This window comes from Schistocerca nitens, chromosome 1 (genome assembly GCF_023898315.1).
Source record: "Schistocerca nitens isolate TAMUIC-IGC-003100 chromosome 1, iqSchNite1.1, whole genome shotgun sequence".
Taxonomy (NCBI): domain Eukaryota; kingdom Metazoa; phylum Arthropoda; class Insecta; order Orthoptera; family Acrididae; genus Schistocerca; species Schistocerca nitens.
The window spans coordinates 1,148,715,927-1,148,742,255 of record NC_064614.1 but is presented as its reverse complement, the minus strand read 5'-3'; the positions used below and the strand labels follow the sequence as shown (position 1 = coordinate 1,148,742,255).

Sequence of the window (26,329 nt, the reverse complement as noted above, 5' to 3'; positions counted from 1 at the left end):
CTCTGAATAGGTAGAACACATTTATTATCACTTGCAATGGTGGTAATGAAAGATGCAGTTGGTTCCTGAGATCAATGGTGGCGGAGTTCACAATGTGAATGGCTAACTAAATGCAGTCTACAGCATAGTAAAGTCATCGTCAGCACATACAAAGAGTCCAGGAAACAATTGCAATTAAAGATGTGATACAGGTAAGATCAAAACTTTCCTGATCAATGGCACATACTGAAGGTTTCAATAACTCGTGAGTGAATGACTGACAAGTATGGGCTGCAGTGTTTACAGGCAGTCTCATGTCATTGGACTCCTCCACATGACATGCTTGCATCTGTGGTGCACTACTTGAAGGAGCAAGCCCAAGTATCTCTGATCTATCATCCACATCAATAATCAGGCTGGCCAGGGAACCTGAATCACTGTTGGATACTACACTCCTTCACCTTTCAACTGACACACAGGACCTAATATGGTCTGGCCTGTGGCATCTCTGTTGAGGAAGGTAAGAGAGAAGTGCCAGAATCACTGCCAAAGACTTCTGTAGTATAAATTTCCTTTAAGTTACCTCTATCGTCACAAACCTTTTATTAGCAGATTGCCGGTTTCAGTCTATAATGTAAGTTCACCACAAGACACACATCTTGTGGCTACTGTTCGGCAGCTTGTTTTGAACAATAGTGCAACTGACAACATGACGCGTGCATATGGAGTTATTTATATATATTTGACGATGCTGGTGCCGATTTTGCGTTTAACATTTGACGATGCCACTATGGCTGCAGTACATTACGACTTTGTTTTTATAAAACAGGTATGCCTCTTCATACATAAAGTGCAAAAATGCATATATTTGTCAGTAGTACTTTTCATTATGGTAGAGCAGTTGCCCATGAAAAGCAAAGGTCCCGAGTTCGAGTCTCGGTCCGGCACACAGTTTTAATCTGCCAGGAAGTTTCATGGTCTATTTATTGTTTTTAAGCTGTCAATCTGTGAGTGGTTTTTTTTTTTCATTTTTTGCTGCAGATATGATGATGGTCATTATAGACCGAAACCAGTTATCTGTTAATAAAAAGTTTGTGACCATAGATGTAAATTAAAGGAAACTTATTGTATGTATGGGTCACTGTTTTATTCATGACAATGTCGCAGTTGTGAAACTTCTATAGTAATTCCTTAACACAATAAGTTGGGCCAGATGCCAGTGCTGCCTGTAAGAATCTTGGATGATCGATTGGTTCTGGGGTGCAGCTCTGTCTGGCCAGCAGGACAGTTGGTGCTGGCTGAAGTTGAGATGGGGACACTGGTTGATCTCCTTGAGCACTGCAGTCTGAAAATGCTCAACCTCCATCAGTTGTGTGGTGAGATGGTCACTGGCATTGATAGGAGCTGGAAGTGATTTAGGGGGTGGTAGTGGTTCCGCCCCATTAGCTCCCATCACTGGTCACAGTTGACCCTCTGTCGATGCATAACGCAAGGGCAGAGGTTGCAGCAGAAGCAGGCAGGATGTTGGACTGGCTTGTCCCGCTGTGGTTGCATAGGTCTTGCCCAGTAGGCAGCTGAGGGAAAAAGGAGGGGGAGTTATGTGCCATTGCAGCTGGAGCTGATTTCAGTGCCTGACTGAATGCTCCTGACCAATTGTAACCTCACACATTTGCCTGAACCCTGTTGCCGGCAACAAAGCTTGGTCCAACCAGGGCCCCAGATGGAAGTGTGAGCCCAGGTGTGGGAGCCCACATGGTAATATAGCTGTGTCCATGGGTGTGTGCCCACAGAGATGGGTTCAGCAGATTGAAGAGGGTTGGACTACATCAATTTCTGGGGGTGAACTGGTAGGTGGCAAGGGAGTTGGTGAGTGCTTCCCCAGTGTCGGCTATATTATTATCTTGAACACTTGTGTTTGAAGGGCCTGACCATCCACTCGGCATCCGAATTGAATGCAGGATGGACACTGGTGACAATCAGCAGCTCAATGCAACATTTTGTACAAACATCCTACAATGCAGATGCTAAAACAGAACCATTGTCAGAAGCCAGGGTGGGAGGTGCCTCCATCTATTACAAATATGATGGAGAGGGCATGGTTAGTAGCTGCTGTGGTGTCGATAGCCATCAGTAATCAAGTGAAACTTACACGTGCAAACCACTGTAGGACACAGAAACTTGACAGGGTAAAACAAGAGAGAAAATAAAGGGACACGTATTTTGCCTTAGGTGCCAACTCTCAATGGTTTCCAAGAAAATGAAGGTCAAAGTTTCTACGACACTTCATCAGTTTGTCTCATGCACTGTGTGTGTTCAAGTGAGTTGGTAGCACAGTGTCGAGGAGGATAGATTCATAATTTTGTGCCCCACGTCCAAATCCAATCTAATGTTGTTTTCCTTTCTTTTGTTATTGCAGAAGTATATGACGCCTACATTTTTTGTGACATCATGAAGTAAACATAATTACTGACAGAAGAGGTAAGCATTTCTAAGATTATTAAAAATAGCTTTTATCATCACAACTGACATCAATAAACACTTTTCAAAAAATTGTTACCAACAGTATTTGGTTGTCACTAATAAGTCAGTGGCAGATTTTCTCCTCAAGTCCAATAAGACTTATACTAATTAATGGAATGGAAAAAGAATGTGTATGCAAGAGTCACTAAATCAGGAGAGCTCATAAAAGAGACTTGTCATCAGTTTTTAGCCAGGTTTGTGACCTTACATAAAAATGGAGCCATTTCTCAACATTACTGACTTGTGGGAAAGGCAAAGCAATCATTTTTTGTACAATGAACTGTTTGTCAATAAAATCGAAATACCAATGTTATCATTAAAACTAATTCCACCAACATGTACGCCTTTAACCCAGCAATGTATAATTTTACTGACAAATGAGGAATGGCTTTCACTAATTACAGGAGTGCTTGATTTTCATTGCACACCAAAGGGAAATAACAATCAGACATGAAGCAATTAAAATACACAGTTTGATCCATAATCATTTATGGGCTCCAGATTTTGAGAAAATGTTTGATATGTGTAATTTGCTGAAAAATTATTGCCATGTCATGAGGTATTTAGCTAAGTTAAGAAGAATGTTTTCCTAATTACATCACCACTAAAAAATGTGTCTGCGGCATGTGGGGCTTATTGTGTAGCTCATGATGCTCAGAATTTTTACATTTTGACTGTTTTTCTTGTGATAGTTATCAGTCTGAATAGTGGATTGGTTCTCCTGAAGCATAAAACTAAAAATCAAAGCAAAAAATTGAATACAATAATTTATATGTCTTTGATTTTTAGCTAATTATATAAGATTTTTTATGATAAAATCTATCTTAATAAGATTTGAAATACTTATTTCTTTCGCCAATGACTCCACTGTATTTCTCAATGTCACAGAAAAAAATGCCACATAACTCCACAACAACATTCTGGCCAAGAAGGACTGTATTTCTTAAGGTTATTAGGAGATGGTAAGTTAGTGATTGCACCCATATGATCCTGTATGTTCTCAGCTCAAAGAAACTATGTTTGTTAGGGTGACAACACAGATCATGGGCTTGGAGCTGCCCAAACATCTGCAGATTGCACAGGTGCTTCTTCCGTGTGGTTCAGGTAATTACCAAGTCATCTAAATAACTAACACAATTACAGAGACCTTATATAAGTTACTCAAAGTATCTCTGAAATATTGCAGGAGTGATGGTGACCACAAATGGCTACCAGTTACGAATGGTAACCAGCTATAATGATACATAATGAATGGTGTATTAATCACTAAAAACTTTTTTGTCTGATTATCTACAGGCAACTGAGAATGGGCATCAGCAAGATATGCTTATGGGAATTAATGGCCACCAGCCATTTTCACTAACAATTCCTCTGGCTGAGGTACTGGATACATATCAACATGTTCTTGAGCATTAACAGAACACTTATAATCACTACAAATTCTGAATGATCCATTTGACTTCTTAAATGTGACCATGGGTACTGCCCACTGGTTAGATGACCTTGGAGATGTTACTCCCATATGCCACATTTTATGTAATACTGCTTTATAACATGATTGTGCATGGCAAAAGGCACAGGACATACTCTATGAAATTTATGCACTGCAGATTGCTTTAAGGACATGTGGACTTGGAAACCAATTGCAATTTTCCTTTAAGGATACATGGGCTTGGAAACAGGTTGCACAACCTAATGTAGATTCAAACAGTTGTTTATATTGTGCTTATATTGCATCAAGTTCTGGGAATGGTACTGCAGTTGAAAAGAGATTTGCTTAGGCTTCAAATTGGTAACCAAAATACACATAAGCTTCCAAGCCAAAAATGTAAGTTGTTGTCAACAAGTTGACAACTAGAAGGATTAATTATTAAGCTACATTTTTTATACTTAGTTTATGACTTCACAACAGGGTCAACAGGCAATTTTATGCCACAACTTGGCACTGAGGGAGCCATAGCTGTGGGGAGTCAATGTGCTAGTAGGTGTCCCCATTAATCAGAGACACAGCCACACCTATCTACCATTGCTTGACAATATCCAGTTGCAACAAGAGCTTCTACATCCCATCTGCTGCAGTTATGAGCACCAGAAGATAGTGTGCAGCATGCTGGCAGCCACTGGAGCCACTTGTCGGACAAGGCAGACACCTGCAAGACGCCTCAGTTAGTGGCAGACAAAACAGATGATGTCCTGGTAAGAACAATGACACTGTTGATGCCACGGACTACAATCTGGACACAATTTGATGGCACATCTACCATCAATAAGGGCAGAGGATCATTAAATATCACACTGATTACTGAATCCTGTATCATCATACTACTGGAGGAATGAGTGCTTGGTATATCAGATAATGACATTAATTGGAAGTCATCCACTGATCATAGAGTACAATGTTGGCTATTACTATTAATAATGCCAACACTGGGACTATCATGAAACACAGCTTGCACTGATGCAGTCATTTTGCGGTCTTTGGTCATTTTTAGCAGATTGCTCAGAGTTGAGTTAGACAACTTTAAAGCCTTAAAATGCATGGAAAAATACATATAATAACACCATAGATAGATGAATCCATGTACAATGTGACACACTGTTCATATGAAAAATCACACTTGTGTCCAATCCTTGCAAGTCAGCAGCCTATGCTATATAGTGAATAGTAAGGTGGGGGCGATAAAATGTAATATGTATTGGAAACTGATTAAAAATTGCTGCTTAAATAATTAAAAGGTAAATTTTGAAAGAATAATTGAAAGAAATTGGAAGGTAAACATATCCTGATTGAACTTTAACTGGCACTAATATCAACAGAGCTTCAATATTCAGTTCATTTAAGATCAATATTCACCATTTAAATTTATATACTTCTCGTTATAACTATTGAGCATAGAGCCATTTATGATGATTGCCCCTCCTCTGCTCACACAAATTCCTCTTGTTTGCTTCAATCCTCTTGATGCAGGGTTCTCGGCATGTCACCAAATGATGAACAGATGGTTTTTTAATAAGCTTCACCTCCCAAATAACTTTTATAACACTTCTTTAATGTCCACTTAGAACGCACATTTGTGAACAATATTAATGTGGCGAAACGTTTCATACGTCTGCCCACTACCACTCATAGAGACAAGCAGATTTTTTAACAATATTAACTCTGCAGAACTCTTAATATTTCCAGCCGCTATCACTTATAGAGACAAATGATTTTTTAACAATATTATCTCAGCGGAAATCATAATACGTCCACCTGCTATCACTTATAGAAATGAATATATAAAAAGAAAACAATGAGGGAGAAAAGAAAGGAAAATAATAATAATAATAATAATAATAAACTGGAGTAGTGAAATGGAGTAACACAGACCTAGAAGCACTCAATACACTTACACGATCACAATGCCACAAATATAGAATACATCACATACATTCAGCAACTGAAAGATTCACATTAAGCAGAAAGGAAGGACGAAGGGGATTTATCGACATAAAAAACCTACATTATGGACAGGTAGACAATTTAAGAAAATTCTTTATAGAATGAGCAGAAACTATCAAAATACACAAAGCAATCACTCATATAAATACATCGGCTACACCACTGCAATTTCATAACCACTTCTACAACCCTTTAGATCACATAACATCAACAGATACGAAGAAAGTAAATTGGAAAAAGAAAACACTACATGGCAAGCACCCGTATCATCTAACACAGCCACACATCGATCAAGACGCATCCAACACATGGCTAAGAAAAGGCAATATATACAGTGAGACGGAAGGATTCATGATTGCAATACAGGATCAAACAATAAACACCAGATATTATTAAAGATCCCAATACCACAACAGATAAATGCAGACTTTGCAAACAACAAATAGAAACAGTAGATCACATCACAAGTGGATTTACAATACTAGCAAATACAGAATACCCCAGAAGACACGACAATGTAGTAAAAATAATACATCAACAGCTTGCCTTACAACATAAACTTATAAAACAACATGTTCCCACATACAAGTATGCACCACAAAATGTACTTGAGAACGATGAATACAAATTATACTGGAACAGAACCATTATAACAGATAAAACAACACCACATAACAAACCTGACATCATACTCACCAATAAAAAGAAGAAATTAACACAACTAATCGAAATATTCATACCCAATACAACAAATATACAAAAGGAAACAGGAGAAAAAATTGAAAAATACATCCAACTGGCTGAGGAAGTCAAGGGCATGTGGCATCAGGATAAAGTTGACATTATACCAATTATACTATCAACTACAGGAGTCATACCACACAATATCCACCAGTACATCAATGCAATACAGCTACATCCAAACTTGTATATACAACTACAGAAATCTGTAATTATTGACACTTGTTCAATTACCCGAAAGTTTCTAAATGCAATGTAACATATACCATACAGTTAAAAGGAAGTCACGCTTGATCAAGGTCCATGTCACCTTCCATTTTTAACCAGACATAACGTCTGAGACAAGAAAGAAATAATAATAATAATAATAATAATAATTAGTCTCCTGAGGAGACTCATTAAGTTCTTACTGGTTCTGCCTTGCCCTGAACCCACTGTCCAACATGCTAAACAATAAAAATTATGGATACAATATTACTGGAACATGCCAACACAAAATCACACATTTGCTATACATGGATGATCTAAAACTACTGGCAGCAACAAATCAACAACTCAACCAATTACTAAAGATAACAGAAGTATTCAGCAATGATATAAATATGGCTTTTGGAACAGACAAATGTAAGAAAAATAGCATAGTCAAGGGAAAACATGCTAAACAAGAAGATTACATATTGGATAACCACAGCGACTGCATAGAAGCGATGGAAAAAACAGATGCCTATAAATGTCTAGGATACAGACAAAAAATGCAAATACTAAAGAATAACTAAAAGAAAAATATAGACAAAGACTACCAAAAATACTGAAAACAGAATTGACAGCAAGAAACAAGACAAAAGCTGAATCTTCCTGGCAGATTAAAACTGTGTGCCCGACCGAGACTCGAACTCGGGACCTTTGCCTTTCGCGGGCAAGTGCTCTACCAAGTTTGGAAGGTAGGAGATGAGGTACTGGCAGAAGTAAAGCTGTGAGGACCGGGCGTGAGTTGTGCTTCGGTAGCTCAGTTGGTACAGCACTTGCCCGCGAAAGGCAAAGGTCCCGAGTTCGAGTCTTGGTTGGGCACACAGTTTTAATCTGCCAGGAAGTTTCATATCAGCACACACTCCGCTGCAGAGTGAAAATCTCATTCTGAAGACAAAAGCTATAAATACTTATGCTATACCAATATTGACCTACTCATTTGGAGTAGTGAAATGGAGTAACACAGACCTAGAAGCACTCAATACACTTGCACAATCACAATGCCACAAATATAGAATAAATTACATACATTCAGCAACAGAATGATTCACATTAAGCAGAAAGGAAGGAGGAAGAGGATTTATCGACATAAAAAACCTACATTATGGACAGGCAGACAATTCAAGAAAATTCTTTATAGAATGAGCAGAAACTATCAAAATACACAAAGCAATCACTCATATAAATACATCGGCTACACCACTGCAATTTCATAACCACTTCTACAACCCTTTAGATCACATAACATCAGCAGATATGAAGAAAGTAAATTGGAAAAAGAAAACACTACATGGCAAGCACCCTTATCATCTAACACAGCCACACATCGATCAAGACGCACCCAACACATGGCTAAGAAAAGGCAATATGTACAGTGAGACAGAAGGATTCATGATTGCAATACAGGATCAAACAATAAACACCAGATATTACAGCAAGCATATTATTAAAGATCCCAATACCACAACAGATAAATGCAGACTTTGCAAACAACAAATAGAAACAGTATATCACATCACAAGCGGATGTACAATACTAGCAAATACAGAATACCCCAGAAGACATGACAATGTAGCAAAAATACGAGGGCGGTTCAGAAAGTAACCTCCGATTGGTCACAGTGCGGGTTGTGGGGGGAGTAGCGACGCCATCTGTGCGTTCACGCACTCAACAGGTCAGTCGGCATCAAGCCGTGGTCGAGTGAACGTCGTACCTGCGCTAGTTTAGTTTTTGTGGCAGTTTGAAATGTGTGCTGCAATAGAAAACCCCGCCAAATGTGAAGTGCGAGCTGTCATAAGGTTTTTTACAGCCAAAGGATATTCTGCAGCAGCTATTCATCGTAAGCTTTGTGCCGTGTACAGACCAAGAGTTATGAGTGAAGGAGTTGTCCGTGAATGGGTACGTTTATTTAAAAGTGGACGAGAAAACGTTCATGATGAAGAGAGGAGTGGTAGACCATCATTGGTGACTGACGAACTCGTTCAGACAGTTGATGCAAAAGTTCGTGAAAATCGATGTTTCTCAATGTCGGAGTTGTCTACTGGTTTTCCACAGATTTCTAAGACTCTCTTGTACGAGATAGTGACAGCAAGATTGGGTTACCGTAAGTTCTGTGCACGATGGGTGCCCAAAATTCTTACCGACCACCACAAAACTCAAAGAATGGCCTCTGCATTAGACTTTCTGTCACGTTATGAGGACGAAGGAGAACCATTGTTAAACAGAATCGTGACCGGTGACGAAACCTGGATTAAGTACGTGAACCCTGAGACAAAAGAACAATCAAAGATGTGGGCACATTCAAATTCGCCTACCAAACCAAGAAAAGCCTCGCAAGATTTTTCTGCCAGAAAACTGATGGCAACGGTGTTTTGGGATGCCAAAGGGGTGTTGTTGGTTGAATTCATGGAACGTGGTACGACCATTAATCAAGACATGTACTGTGAAACAATAAAAAAGTTACGACAGGCTATACAGAACAAACGCCGTGGTATGCTGACTTCCGGTATCGTTTTTTTGCACGATAACGCCCGTCCTCACTCTGCTCGCAGAACAACGGCCCTTCTTGAGTCCTTCAAGTGGGACGTTATCAACCATCCACCTTACAGCCCAGACCTGGCGCCAAGTGATTATCACCTCTTCATGCATTTGAAGAAATGGCTCGGGTCACAGCGGTTTGATGACGACGAAGAGCTCAAAGATGCGGTCACAGGCTGGCTCCAGGCACAAGCGGGTGATTTTTTTGCAGAAGGAATTTCAAAGCTTGTGAAGAGATACGATAAGTGCCTCAATCGCTATGGAGACTATGTAGAAAAATAGTGCAAAGATGTAGTTGTAAGATGTATATATTAAAATATTTTTATTTAACTTGGTGTATTTTTTTAAATCAACCGGAGGTTACTTTCTGAACGGCCCTCGTAGTACATCAACAACTTGCCATACAACATAAACTAATAAAACAACACGTTCCCACATACAAGTATGTATCACAAAATGTACTTGAGAACAATGAATATAAATCATACTGGAACAGAGCCATTATAACAGATAAAACAACACCACATAACAAACCTGACATCATACTCACCAATAAAAAGAAGAAATTAACACAACTAATCGAAATATCCATATCGAATACAACAAATATACAGAAGAAAACAGGAGAAAAAATTGAAAAATACATCCAACTGGCTGAGGAAGTCAAGGACATGTGGCATCAGGATGAAGTTGATATTATACCAATTATACTATCAACTACAGGAGTCATACCACACAATATCCACCAGTACATCAACGCAATAGAGCTACATCCAAACATATATATACAAGTACAGAAATCTGTAATTATTGATACATGTTCAATTACCCAAAATTCTCTAAATGCAATGTAACGTATACTGTACAGTTAAAAGGAAGTCACGCTTGATCAAGGTGCGCATCACTTTCCAATTTTAACCAGACATAACATCTGAGAAAGGAAAGAAATAATAATGATAACAAGAGACATTACAATTGCCCCTCCCTTCAATGTCTGAGCTTATTTCTCTTTTTATGGGTTGATAACTCTGGCCAGTATGGGCATAGCCATTATTTTCAGCCACTGGAGTTATCCTACATGGTTATCAATTTATATAGGCATGTCAGCTCCCTTAACAAACACATACATTACTTTTCCTTCATAACAAATTGCTTGCTGTATGTGCATAGTCCCATTATCGTCAGTCAGTATGTGCCCAGTGTTTAGATTGCGAAGCACGTGCATGGTGCTCGATGTCCGTTACCACCCCTGCTCACTTTCAAGTGTTTAATACAAAGTCTGAGTGCCCATGTCATGCATTCACATAGTTAACGCTACACAAATTTGTGACGCTCGTGTTCAGTGGCGTGATGCTTTGCGATATCTTCAATGTGGTGACAACTGCTTTTCATGTCAGCAGTCCGAGGAATGTATTTCAACTCTCTTGCACTTATGCAGTGGGGATACCAGCCATAAATCCGACATCCACTGACAAGGTAAGTTTCTTGCCACTTCTATGACATTGTCGGACACAGAAAATTCGTGTTTTTATGACATTGTTGAGCACAGAAATTTCATGTTACATGAAGTATTGTCATTTTTAGTTCATCACACGTACACCCACATATCTCACATGCACACTTAACACTTTGCATGTAGGTTTCATATGTTTTTGTGCATCTTTTATACCGTTGCATTACACAAAATTTCTGTGGTGTCCTTTTCAGATATTTCTGTCCATATTTTTTTAATTTTGTGTTTAGATCATCTAACATTTGTTCCATCTCTCTTGCACTCTCTGCCATCACAACCATGTCATCTGCAAATCTCCACTCTCTGACTCCCTATACAAACTCCTCTCCTTCCATTAAAAATTTCATTAATAATTTACTCCAGATAGATATTGAACAGTGTTGGTGATAAACAACAACATTGTCTTACACCTCTTCCCAGTTCAATTTCTTCACTCATCACACCTCCTCTTCTTACTCTTGCTCTCTGGTTCAAATATAAATTTCTAATTAGCCCACTATCCCTCCAGTAGGATTTCCATCAGTTTGTCCCTTCTGACACAGTCAAAAGCCTTCTCAAGATCAATGAACACGACATACAACTTCCTTTTCTTCTCCATATATCTCTCCCCTATCACTCTGAGTAGCCCTCTGGCATCTCTAGTTCCCACTCCTCACCTGAAATCAAATTGTTCATCTCCTATTACGCAATTCAGCTTCCCATATAGCCTTCTGTTGAGCATCCTCAGCAAGACTTTGGTTGCATGCGATATTAGGCTCACTGTTCTATGTTCCTCACACTTTTTGCTGTTCTTTTTCTCTTCTATAGGTATTAAGATACTTTATGTACAGTCCTTTGATCATTTTCCTCTGCTGAATATTTGATTACACAGTTCAATCAACTCCCTTTCTCCTTCTTTATACAATGACTTTAACAGTTCTGCATGAATCTCATCAATTCTCAACGACTTTCCATTTTTCATCTCCTTCATAGATGCTTCAATCTCACTAGTTAGTATTGCATTTCCTTTGTCATCATCTGCAACTTTATCTTCTTATTCTATCCAAAGGTCTTCTTCACTTGGTCGGCTGTCTGCAGCGCATTGCAGTGCCTCGAGAATTTCTATGCAAATTCTAGAGACCCTCTGCTTTCCACAGACCCTCCGCTCGTCACAGAAGCTACACAACCAGCACTAGGAGCAAGTGTGCCTTAATCCTTGATGATGCTACATCAGTCATTATTAGGAACAGTTGAATTGTGAAAAAGAAAAGAAAAGACACTTAATTTTACTTACTTACTGACTATCTAGAGTTGCGGATGGTGGACTGGTGAGAGCCTTGAGAAATTTTTGGAACTGTATTTATTGTAAAAGTAATGAATAATTTCTGACAGACCGGCACTCATCAGATTAACGAAATATGATTCATTGATGTGAAACAGTTATGTGGTGTTTTGTTTGTGAAAGTGAAATATAGGAGGGTTGATTTAAAAGTATCCTGAGTGTACACAAACATTTTAAGAGTAGAGTAAATTCTTGCAACAGCATCATATCTTCGGAGAAAAAGTTGGGCAGATCATCGCAGCTAGCTATCCTGAGAAGAAGATTGGCAAGGCACCTCCAAGTAAGTCCAATGATGAAGGGGATGTGTGAGTCTTGCACACCAACACCACATTGCTTCCTCTAGTCACCAGAAACTGCCGGAGTATAGCCATTCTATATATTCTTCCCATATTCTCATTATTTCTTGAGGTTCACTCACCATTTTACCGTCTGCTGCCTCTACTTCCTTTAGTCCATTGTTGTTTCTCCTTTCCCTGAATGTCAAATCCATTGCTTCTTTGTACATCAAATCATAATTTTCCTTCTTTCTCTAATTTCTCTATCTTGTCACACTTTTCTTTCAGCCATTTCTCCTATGCTTTTTCTGTCTCCCTTCTTAATTCATTATTTAACCTCCTGCAGTTGCACTTCCCTTCTTCTGTGTTTACAGTTTTCCAGTTCCTGTGGTCATCCATCTTGGTTATCATATCTGGTATTCGCATTCTTTCTTTACTTTTTTCCACTCTTTAACAAGAAGAAAATGAAAACTATAGCAATTGAAGGAAAGGGGAGGAAATGCCATATGAAAATAGGGGGAGAGGAAATAGAGCAAGTGAATAACTTCAATTACTTGGGAAGTGTAATAACTGATTATATGCATTGCTCAACAGAAATTAGGAAAAGAATTGCAATGGAAAAAGAAGGATTCAAGAGGAAACAGAAATTATTTTGCGGACCACTAAACAAAGATCTGAGGAAAAAACTGGCAAAATGTTACATCTGGAGCATTGCACTGTATGGTGTGGAGACTTAGACATTGAGGAAGGAAGATGAAAGACGATTGGAGGTGCAAGAGATGTGGATATGGAGAAGATTGGAAAATGTGACATGGGAAGACTGAGTAAGGAATGAAGAAGTATTAAGAAGAGTTGTAGAAGAAAGAAACATGCTGAAAGTCATCAGAAAGAGAAAACGGAACTGGATTGGACATTGTTTGAGGAGGGACTGTTTATTGAAGGAAGGAATAGAAGGAATGGTGGAGGGAAAAAGGGGAAGAGGAAAAAGAAGATATCAAATGCTGGACAGTATCAAAGGAGACAAATATTCAGAAATGAAAAGACTGGCTATGGACAGACAAAAGTGGAAGCATACTACTACTCTACTTCCACATACTATACTTATATACATTGTAGTCTGATTGTCATTTTGTTTTAGTACATTTTGTTAAATTATAATTTTGTTAAATTGTACAGCTCCCATTATATGAGTGCACTTTTTATTTTCGTTTTCTTTACATAACATTCTTACAGTAATAGATTGTTTTTTCCTTTATGGCATAAATTGACATACATTTCATTTCAATTTACAGTGACTTCTTGTGGGGCATATTTATCAAGTTCAAAGAATTAAAGAAGTAAACAATAGTTGCTACAACAGATTCTACACGCTGCTTAAATAACTACGCATGGCCTCGCCTCTCTAGCATTCTCCAGGAAGGATCTACACACTACAGGTTTGAGGAAATTTCATGGAAAGGCATTTATGTGCACACTTACGTCACAGTACTAGACTTAATCATGATCCCAAGAACAAAATAGTCTGTTGTTCATAAACCTAACGCAAACCTGATGCTACCAATCATATCAAATACTTATTCAGTGTTTAAAGTGCACCTCAATACTTCCTTATTATATTCACTGTATAAAGGATAACCATTTCATATGCTGAGGTATAAAGAGTTGTATCATCAATACTATATGTTACGTACAATGAGCGTAAAATAGTTTTTGTGTAAGGAGCTAATGTGTATAAAAATTTCAAAGTAAATCAGGTGTTTGACGCTTTCATGAGTAGTCGATGCTCACAGTAGTTAGGTTTCGACCCCTTGATTATATGGTAATGCTCCACCTCAGTTCAGCATTGTGCTATGCGACATACTGCAACTTTATTCTTCTACACATATTTTCACACTATCACATTCATACATATCATACACTTACAACTATATTTACTTGCGGTGTGGTCCTTTCTTATGTTTATATGGTACTTAACACTCGACAAGCATTTATCTTTCTTCACTTGATGCTTTGTTGATGCATCATTTCATGGAAGAAAAAAAAAACTTAATACTAACTTAAAACTAAATCTTCATAGATAAGTGTACAGTGGCTCGATGGTCAGTAATACCTCTTTCATATATTCAAGCATGTATTAATTTACTTCAGTGATCAGTCGTGCTATCACAAACTTATTTAATGTCATGTGTGCATCTCTACTTATCTTATAAATCTGGAAGATAAGGTGTATTATAGGCATGATGTGACGTCTTATTCAGTTTGCCACTCATATTGTACTCACTTGTTTACCTTCAGCAAGGGTTTTCTGGTCCCTTAAGTATAATTAGTGTGTGTTCTTTCAATAGATATAATGTACATAGTAGCGTAACTTCAGTAAATATCTCATAATTTAGGATCCCTTTCTGTGTACATAATCCATTAGCTTATCTTTGTTTGTGCGTATTGTGTAGATAGTCATGGTTGTAGTATAGAAACCCCCTTAATTTTATATGTACCTGTTTATGAAATAGGCTATAAAAATGCTAGTGCAGGCTGTAGCTCGTAGGGTTTGTTTCTTCTGGGTGCTCCAACACTTTCAGCTGTGTCTGTCTGGCGCGTACATGCTTGAGGTTTGTTGACTAGCTTTACCCCCAATGTGCATGTGTTGAATCACTGTGTTACCACTAACGTTGTGGCCAGCTGTGTATTGCATTGCATGCTACTGTGCGTTTCACAAGTTTGTTTATTCATTTACAACTGGACTACGTGCGAGGTGAAGCATTGTGTTTAAAGTGTCGTCAGCTCTAGGCACATAAAAGTAAAATTCTTCCTTGTTACATCCACTCACCTTATCATTTACACATTTGACATATAAGAGAAACAAAAACCACAAACAAAAATTTTCCTTACCAACTAACAACATAAATTCTGAATGTGATTTTCCAGCATTCTAAATCTAATATTGTTAACGTATGTACAACTTAGAGGGTATACCTACCTTGATCGTATCTGATAAAGCAAGTGTTGATCAACCTCATGGCCCCACTCTCCTCCAAGCTCACAGAAAGGGGGCCCACCATGACTGGTTCAAGTTTCCCGGTATCACGGTGGCATTGGTTTCTAGGTTAGGTATAACAAACACTATGTTGACCCTTGGTGTTTGGTTACACAACTAGTATCCTGAGAGGCTCTCAACTGAAATTCTCTTTGCCTCTGTGCATTATTCGGCAAATGTGTATTACTTTGGTGGTTGAATTCCACCGTCTGTGGGTTTTTTGGTTGTCTGTTATTGTTTTGCATTTGCCAAGCGATCAGCTGATTATTGCCAGTAGCTTGTGCATGTACATATTGTACAGGCTGGCCATATGCTACTCGCACTTTGTAATTGTTTTTGCTAAATTTTTGTCCATTTCTTTTATATCCACCTTTGTATTTATGGCTTTCTCCACTGCTGTTGTGATTACCATTACCATTACCATAGGTCTGGGTGGGATAAGATTGCCATCCGTTTTGTACTACGAATCCAATGTTTACTTGTTGGTCTGTAAATCTCTGTGCCACTTTCGGCATAATAACAGGCTTCGGCTGTACTGGTCTCTCTTTGTATATTAAATCTATTGAGTCAAGTACAGATAGAATGTATTCGGTGTCCGTTTCCGGGATGGTAATGCATTTTTCCCTAGTGTGGGCAGGAAGACAGCTCTAACATTTTCAGCACATGTACTTAAGATACCAGGTTCGTCCAGTACCTGGTTTTATTAAAATATTATTCAAAATAACCCCTTTAGCTTCCATACTTGCTACTGAACAGAGCTGGGATGAATACTTCATGTCTGAGCCTCTCTTGTATGGCATCAGACCAATACTTATCCAGAATGTGCTCTCAAACTGTTCATAATAGTGGCAATGTTCCACCATGTCCGTAGCCCATAGCAGAACATCACCCTGTGTGTATCCAACAACAAATCTAATTTTCTGGGCTTCAGTCCAGGTTCGAGGTAAAACATTTTGAAATGCTCTGATAAAGACGAGTGTGTGTTATTTCTCTTCAGAAGTAAATATTGGAAATTGTCGATGCCCAAGTAGTCCTTCATCTGCAAGTAATGTTGATGAAAAGGCCGCGCTGTCAGTGACAGGTGTGTCTATGTTCGCTTGTGGGGTAGTGCAGGGCAACTGCACTTGCTCCACAGGTGCAACTGCTGGCAAGTGTTGTTGCATTGTGCGACCTTCACTACTTTCCTTTGACTGGCTAACCCAGAATTGTGGATAACCAGTGAAGGCATCTAACTTCTCCAAAAGCATATGTTCGTTTTCTGTCATATGTTGTTTTGAAATGTCAGTAGTTTTAGCAACACTGCCTCATAATCTTTCCTCTGCTTCCTTTAAACCCATGTCTATTTTAGCTAGAAGTTACTTTCTTTCTCTTTTAGAGCTTCTTCTACAGTATCTACATAAATTTTGCTTTCTGGCACTACCTTTTCAGCAAGGGTACTGCCCTTATCCAGCATCCCGGCTTCAGCTTTTTCAGTTATTTCCTTTACATCTGCACATAACTTATCTCTCTGTTTTTTTGGCAAATTCTGACTAAACTTAAATGATCTACTTTTAGGCTCAACTTCTCTATTTCTGAGGGTTGGTTTTTGCATATGTCTTGCAACTCGCTGACTGTATTCGTGACATTTTTTACTGACGCATCTACTTGGGATTGCGTCTCCTGAACTTGAGAATATGCTTCACTAAGGTTTTGCAACTCACATTCAAGTTGTTACTATTTACAATCTATGGATATTACCCTTTCTGTTAACATATTTATACTGTGGGACATGTCGATAATTATTTCTTGTTTTAGTTGTTTACCAAGCTCTGTCAACTTCCTGGATAGTTCATCAGATAACTTGGTGCATATAGTTTTGCTCACCTCACTGAGCTGTTGACTAATACTATTCTTGAAATCATTAAATGCCTAATTTTGCTGTGTAAACAGTTGTCCCATATTTTCCTGATGTCTTGTGAACTGCTGTGTTACACCCTTAAGCTGTTGTGTTACACTTCCTTGAAATTCTTGTCTTGTAAACTGTTGTGTTATTAGTTGCTTAGTTGTGTCAAATTGTGGGTGTCACTAGCATTTACGTTGATTTTTCGAACTGTTTCCTGCTCTTGCATTCATAACATAGTGAGCATTATAGCCAGAGGAAGTTTCGCTGTCGTGCGCTTCAGTTTCACTATTTGGAAAAAAAATTTCCCGGTGAGAAATGAGAAACTGTCTCATCAAGCATCATAAAAGTGACATCATGATTAGTTACATCACCAGTGTCTTCAATTTTTAACAGTAGGACGCCAATCTGGTTGTTTTGGTAGTCATCAGCCAGTTCACGAGTTGGTGCATTACTTTCAACTGTTGCCAAGCTCAGATTTCTGCCATCTTGGCATACTACATTTTGTAATGAGTTTTCAACAATGGTCATTTCCTATGATTCCATTGTGAACAGTGTTTAACAAAATTATAAAAAGAAAAAAAATTTAAACATTAAATTTTTGTTTGTATCGTTACTTTTCAATTAAAGCAGATTTATATGAGTATTCATTAATGAAGCTGATTATTCTCTTATACTGTCTTACAGAATCTGAATTATTTATTTTGCACTTTAATGTTGACTTTACACAAATTTTTGTCTTTCCTATAGAAATGCACTTTCCATAAAGGATATTAATTGGAAGGAAAAGATTATTTTCTGCGGGAGAGACGGTACCAAGCGTGGCTATATAAGCACACAGCGTAGCAGCTTCCTACCTTAACCGCTGAAATCATCATTCCCAGTGTGTCTCATTTGTAGGCAGTATTTAATTTTAATTTGTTCCTTCAGGTTGTTAATAGTTCAAATCTCACGGACATATAACAAATGCATCAAAGGCCTCATTAGTTTCTTGTAATGATAAAATGGAGCATTTATCTCTAAAAAAAATTATCTCAACAACTGAAAGGTCTGTTCATATTCCGCTAAGTGCCGTCCTTTGAATGGTCACCATTTAATAGTGGCGAGGGGAATAGAATGTAATATGTATTGGAAACTGATTAAAAATTGCTGCTTAAATAATTGAAAGGTAAATTTTGAAAGAATAATTAAAAGAATTTGGAAGGTACACATATCCTGAGTGAAATTTAACTAGCACCAATATCAAAAGACCTTCAATATTCAATACATTTAAGATCAACATTCACCACTTAAGTTACATACTTCTTGTTATCACCATTGTACATAGAGCTGGTTATGATCATTACCCCTCCTCTGCTCATGCAAATTCCTCTTGTTTGCTTAGAATACACATTTTTGAACAATATTAATGCGGCGGAACTATTCATACACCCGCCCGCAACCACTTATACAGACAAACAGATTTTTAACAATACTAACTTTGCAGAACTAGTAATACATCCACCTGCTATCACTTAGAGAGATGAACAGACTTTTTTAACAATATTAACTCGGTGGAACTCATAATACAACCACCCGCTATCACTTATAGAGATGAACAGACGAATATACAGAAATTAAAAAATTGAGGACCATAATATCTGCTTGTTTTGTTGCCATTCCAATGTTATCTATGGTACAAAATTATTATTATTATTTCTTTCCTTTCTCAGACGTTATGTCTGGCTAAAAAAGGAAAGTGACGCGGACCTTAATCAAGCGCGACTTCCTTTTAACTGTATGGTATATGTTACATTGCATTTAGGAACTTTCGAGCAATTGAACATGTATCAATAATTACAGATTTCTGTACTTGTATATATATATATATATATATATATATATATATATATATATATATATATATATATATATATATATATATATATATATATATATATATATATATATGTTTGGATGTAGCTCTATTGCGTTGATATAATGGTGAATATTGTGTGGTATGACTCCTGTAGTTGATAGTATAATTGGTATAATGTCAACTTTATCCTGATGCCACATGTCCTTGACTTCCTCAGCCAGTTGGATGTATTTTTCAATTTTTTCTCCTGTTTTCTTCTGTATATTTGTTGTATTCGATATGGATATTTCGGTTAGTTGTGTTAATTTCTTCATTTTATTGGTGAGTATGATGTCAGGTTTGTTATGTGGTGTTGTTTTATCTGTTATAATGGCTCTGTTCCAGTATGATTTGTATTCATCGTTCTCCAGTACATTTTGTGGTGCATACTTGTATGTGGGAACGTGTTGTTTTATTAGTTTATGTTGTATGGCAAGTTGTTGATGTACTATTTTGCTACATTGTCATGTCTTCTGGGGTATTCTGTATTTGCTAGTATTGTACATCCGCTTGTGATGTGGTCTACTGTTTCTATTTGTTGTTTTCAAAGTCTGCATTTATCTGTTGTGGTATTGGGATCTTTAATAATATGAAATGATAATTAAATGGACACCCTAGCTGCAAACAGGCATTGATGTACTTCATTGGGGACATGTTGAAAATGTGTGCCCCAACTGGGACTCAAACCCGGGATCTCCTGCTTACATGGCAGACGCTCCATCCATCTGAGCCACCGCGGGCACAGAGGATAGTGCGTCTGCAGGGACTTATCCCTTGCACGCTCCCCGTGAGATCCACATTCCCAACATGTCCACACCACTACATTCGTAGTGCGCCTAATAGATGTTTGCCCATCATACTCATTACTCATGGCAGATTAATCTACCAAGATCTCACGGGGAGCGTGCAAGGGATAAGTCCCTGCAGACGCACTATCCTCTGTGCCCGCGGTGGCTCAGATGGATAGAGCGTCTGCCATGTAAGCAGGAGATCCCGGGTTCGAGTCCCGGTCGGGGCACACATTTTCAACATGTCCCCAATGAAGTACATCAACGCCTGTTTGCAGCTAGGGTATCCATTTAATTATCATTTCATTTCTAGCAAAGCTGCATGGTCATCCACGGTAACTGTTCTTTCGGGAACAGATACTACCGTCATATGTAATTAAAATATGGCTTCCCGGCCATTGACCTTCTTGTGCGAACGCACACACTATGCCCGAACTTGTACGGGACTTGGTAGATTAATCTGCCACGAGTAATAAGTATGATGGGCAAACATCTATTAGGCGCACTACGAATGTAGTGGTGTGGACATGTTGGGAATGTGGATCTCACGGGGAGCGTGCAAGGGATAAGTCCCTGCAGATGCACTATCCTCTCTGCCCGCGGTGGCTCAGATGGATAGAGCGTCTGCCATGTAAGCAGGAGATCCCGGGTTCGAGTCCCAGTCGGGGCACACATTTTCAACATGTCCTCAATGAAGTACATCAACGCCTGTTTGCAGCTAGGGTGTCCATTTAATTATCATTTCATTTCTAGCAAAGCTGCATGGTCATCCACGGTAACTGTTCTTTCGGGAACAGATACTACCGTCATATATAACTTTAATAATATGCTTGCTGTAATATCTGGTGTTTATTGTTTGATCCTGTATTGCAATCATGAATCCTTCTGTCTCACTGTACATATTGCCTTTTCTTAGCCATGTGTTGGGTGCATCTTGATCGATGTGTGGCTGTGTTAGATGATACGGGTGCTTGCCATGTAGTGGTTTCTTTTTCCAATTTACTTTCTTCATATCTGTTGATGTTATGTGATCTAAAGGGTTGTAGAAGTGGTTATGAAATTGCAGTGGTGTAGCCGATGTATTTATATGAGTGATTGCTTTGTGTATTTTGTTAGTTTCTGCTCATTCTATACAGAATTTTCTTGAATTGTCTACCTGTCCATAACGTAGGTTTTTTATGTTGATAAATCCCCTTCCTCTTTCCTTTCTGCTTCATGTGAATCTTTCTGTTGCTGGATGTATGTGATGTATTCTATATTTGTGGCATTGTGATCGTGTAAGTGTACTGAGTGCTTCTAGGTCTGTGTTACTCCATTTCACTACTCCAAATGAGTAGGTCAATATTGATATAGCATAAGTGTCTATAGCTTTTGTCTTGTTTCTTGCTGTCAATTCTGTTTTCAGTATTTTTGTTAGTCTTTGTCTATATTTGTCTTTTAGTTCTTCTTTAATATTTGTATTTTTTTGTCTGTATCCTAGATATTTATAGGCATCTGTTTTTTCCATCGCTTCTATGCAGTCGCTGTGGTTATCCAATATGTAATCTTCTTGTTTAGCGTCTTTTCCCTTGACTATGCTATTTTTCTTACATTTGTCTGTTCCAAAAGCCATATTTATATCATTGCTGAATACTTCTGTTAACTTTAGTAATTGGTTGAGTTGTTGATTTGTTGCTGCCAGTAGTTTTAGATCATCCATGTATACCAAATGTGTGATTTTGTGTTGGTATGTTCCAGTTATATTGTATCCATAATTTGTATTATTTAGCATGTTGGATAGTGGGTTCAGAGCAAGGCAGAACCAGAAAGGACTTGATGAGTCTCCTTGGTATATTCCACGCTTAATCTGTATTGGCTGTGATGTGATATTATTTGAATTTGTTTTGATATTAAGTGTGGTTTTCCAATTTTTCATTACTATGTTTAGGAACTGTATCAATTTAGGATCTACTTTGTATATTTCCAATATTTGTAGTAACCATGAGTGGGGTACACTATCAAAAGCTTTTTGGTAATCAATGTATGCGTAGTGTAGTGACCTTTGTTTAGTTTTAGCTTGATATGTCACCTCTGCATCTATTATCAGTTGCTCTTTACATCCTCGTGCTCCTTTGCAACAGGCTTTTTGTTCTTCATTTATAATTTTGTTCAGTGTTGTATGTGTCATTAATTTATGTGTAATGACTAAAGTTAATATTTTGTATATTGTTGGTAGGCATGGTTATGGGGCGATATTTAGCTGGGTTTGCTGTGTCTGCTTGATCTTTAGGTTTCAGATAAGTTATTCCATGTGTAAGTGTATCAGGGAATGTGTATGGGTCTGCAATGTAACTGTAAAATAATTTAGTAGGATGTGAATGTGTTGAGGTGAACTTCTTTAGCCAGAAATTTGCTATTTTATCTTTTCCAGGGGCTTTCCAATTGTGAGTAGAATTAATTGCCCGGGTGTCTTCATGCTGCAAAATTATCACTTCAGGCATTTGTGGTATCATCTTGTATGTGTCTGTTTCTGCTTGTATCCACCGTGCATGCCTTTTATGTTGTACTGGGTTTGACCATATGTTGCTCCACAAGTGTTCCATGTCTGTTATGTTTGGTGGATTGTCTATTTTAATGTGTGTGTTATCTATTGTCTGGTAAAATTTCTTTTGGTTTGTGTTGAACGTTTGGTTTTGTTTCCTATTTTCACTTTTTTTGTATCTTCTAAGTCGTTTGGCCAATGCTTGTAATTTCTGCTTCTTTTCATATAATTGCTCTATCGCTTCTTGTTGTGAGATTTTACCTAACCTTTTTCGTTTTCTGTCTGATATTTCATTTCTTATAAATTGTGTTACCTGTCTGATGTCTTTTCTCAGTTTTTCTATTCTGATCTGTAGCCTGTGTTGCCATGTTGGTTTTGTGGGTTTCTTCTGTGTGTTGGTTGGTTCTGATCTCTGCCTAGTGTGTATATTTAGTGTAGTGAGTGCTCCTATATAAACTAGTAGTTGTAACTCTTCCATAGTTGTATTTTCATTTATTTTGTTGTGTATGACTGTGTTGATAGTTGTTACCGTATTTACTCGAAACTAAGCTGCACTTTTTTTCCGGTTTTTGTAATCCAAAAAACCGCCTGCGGCTTAGAATCGAGTGCAAAGCAAGCGGAAGTTCTGAATAATGTTGGTAGGTGCCGCCACAACTAACTTCTGCCGTTGAATATATGTAGTGCTACACAGGCACGCCTTGTAGGCACAAAGATAAATACTGGTGCCCAAACCTCTGTGTCAGTAAATAATTTTTTTAAAAAAGGTGGAAGAAGAGCTTTTTTCCTCCGCACCGAGTTTCGGCCACTGCATTTTCATACATTATCCAACGAAGTAAATATAAATTCTGTATTGTTCATCTTTGAATGTAGCAGAATTTCAGTGTACTACAAAAATCCGACTGGCAAGACTGTTTGGGATGTTTGTCAATGTGGCCAACTCTACATTCTGAATTTTTTCCTACCTGTGAGAAGGAACCTGATGAAATGTGAATCACATGCAGTATCCTCTTCACCACAAGAATAATATGAATATAACACCAAGGGGGGAGCAAGCTGCTGGTCAAGTATGAAGGCAAAGTATCTCTGACCTGCAGCTCATATTGATATTTGGGTTATGCATGGAATCCAAATCACTGTTAGATACTAAAGTGGCTATGTATGTGTGTGTGTTCGGTCATCTAATGGAGGACTTCTTTCAATAACTGAGAGAAATACCCAACTGTTTACTTTTAAATGTGTTTCACTGCCGAACAATGCCTATTCCATGTTGTGAATAATGATCCATACTAATTCATGTTGTTAGACAATCCAGGTAGTTATTCAGTTACAAAGTTTCTGGATTCAAGGGGAATGGAACATGTATTTTTCCTTCAATAAAGGTGACGAAACTTGAAAATTAATAAGAAATATAGTTTTTAAGGCAATTTTTAAAGAAAAAGAAAAGATGATGTTCTTGTACCTATATAGCTAAATAATTTCTTCTCAGAACATAAAAGTTGATATGACTGCACAGTTTATTGCACTGTTTTTGTAAATTTGTAACCAAAGTACTGATAGATGTTTCACTTTTGACTGTAGCTCACAGCAAGGATTCAGTATTGTATAGTCAGTCTTTAAATAGATGAGAGGCACATTGAGAACTTGAATCTCAGACAAACTGGTTAGACTTGTAGCATAAATAAATGCTTGGCAAGTACAACATATCACTGTAATGGAATCTACCATACTTGAAAAAATTTCAAAAGTATTTATTCACTGATACAATCTATAAGTAATTTTACAGTGTTACCAGTTCTGAATGAGCAACATTCATCTTCAGGAAATAAAATGTTGCGGAAGCATATTCAAAACAAGTGCTTTCAAATGTGTTCCATAGTCAAAACTGGTATCAGTTTTAAATTTATTAGTATGTGGGAAATGAATATTTCTGTGTAAATGTTAGAAAAGCATGGAAGGTTACTCCAATGTTGTGCAGAGACAGAAAGGTATAAACAACAAAAGAGGAAGGAAAGAACAAAGATTGAGTCCGATATCCCAATGATAGCTACTTCACTATAGATGGAACATAAGCACTGACTGAGGTAAGGTTGGTGAAGTAAACTGATAATGTGTTTTTCAATGGAACCATCTCAGCATTTGACTTAAGCAATATGGGAAACAACCATGTAGAACGCCAGATAGGAATTTTAATTGCTGCCATTCTGACTGTGACTACACTGAATGTGACTACACTCTGCTATGCACAATAAAGATGGACTTGTATAAAAATTCCACAAAGTCTTATTCAGAATGAAGCAAGCACAAGCAACCTATAAAACAAATTTGACAGTTTCATGAAGCAAATCAGTTTATATCAGTGTGAAATTGATAGCTGACACCTTGCTGGAAGCTTTGATGACTCAAATATCCTGCTGCTGTAAATTTCAAATGAGAGTGCTTGATGAACCATATTCTTTCTGGAAACCAATACCACACACCCATACAAATGTGCAACTTATGTTGTGTTGGCTGAATACACTGCTGGGACTGCAGTTTGGCTGGTAGACTGGGTTGAGGGTTTGTGTTGGGTGGGGTGGCTAGAGAAGAAGAGAGGCAGGAAGCAGGAGGAGTGGTTTTGGAAGGATGGCTTATGAGTAGAAAGGAGCCAGTAGGTGTGCAGTTCCACCACTGAGTAATCATCTCTTCCTTTGGGCACAATTTGGCAATGGCCATTCATTTATTCATTCTGGTTGGTGATCAGGTCCTCAAAAAATGCTGATATTTGACATGGCTGCTTTGACAAATGGCCCTCCATCTCACAAGCTAGGCTAAGTCTGTAACAGGACTAGAGTAGGATATGCTGGGTGAATCACGCAGGTCATGCACCTGGGTCTTGCATAGGGATATGACAACTGGGGCAAGGGTTTGAGAGTGAGAGTGGCATAGATTGGGTAGGCAGTGTAATACCACTTCAGGAGAGGTGAGATGCTACTTGGGTACACTGTATCTCATTTCTGGACATAGAGATAGATATTCAAAGGCCTGGTGAAGGACTTGGTTCAGTTTCTCCCGTCTGGGGTGATATTGGATGATGAGGTGGCCGCTCTTTTGCAGCTGGTTCATGAGGGATGGTGGGAGGTTTAGGGGCATGTGAAGATAAGATGGAAGGAATGTGTTTGTAGACTAGGTTTGGAGGATAGTGCCTGTCTGTAAAGGCCATTGTGAGGCCTTCAGTATACTGGGCTATGGAATTATCATCACTGGAGGTATGGCAGATTTATCATCACTGGAGGTATGGCATCCCCTAGTGGCCAGTCTACATGAGAGCTTTTTTGTGTGGAAGGTATGACAGCTGTCCAAAGGCATGTACTGTTGACAGTTCACGGGATTGATATGAACAGAGGAATGAATGGAAGCACCAGAGAGATAGAGGTTAACATCCAGGAGGTGACATGATGGACTGAGGATGAGCAGGTGAAGTGAATGGGGAAGAAGGTGATGTAGTTGTGGATGAGGGTGTTTTGAAAGACTTTTAAAAGGTTTTCTGTAGATTACCCATAAACAAACTTACATAGGAGGATGTCTTTCAGGTGACAATGGCCTCACCACAGATTTGTTTTGTATCCTCCCCTCCAAGAAGTAGTAATTATGTGTGA

General features: G+C 38.2%; 1 protein-coding gene and 1 non-coding gene across 2 annotated transcripts in view; one reads left to right on the top strand and one right to left on the bottom strand.

The window, feature by feature from the left end:
- LOC126199758 (calcium-activated potassium channel slowpoke) overlaps positions 1-26,329 on the bottom strand; it is an 872,527-nt gene that overhangs the window by 648,259 nt on the left and 197,939 nt on the right. The gene's annotated exons all lie outside the window — the stretch shown is intronic.
- Trnat-ugu (transfer RNA threonine (anticodon UGU)) lies at positions 20,329-20,403 on the top strand. The gene has a single exon. It is a non-coding gene; the product is annotated as a tRNA-Thr (tRNA).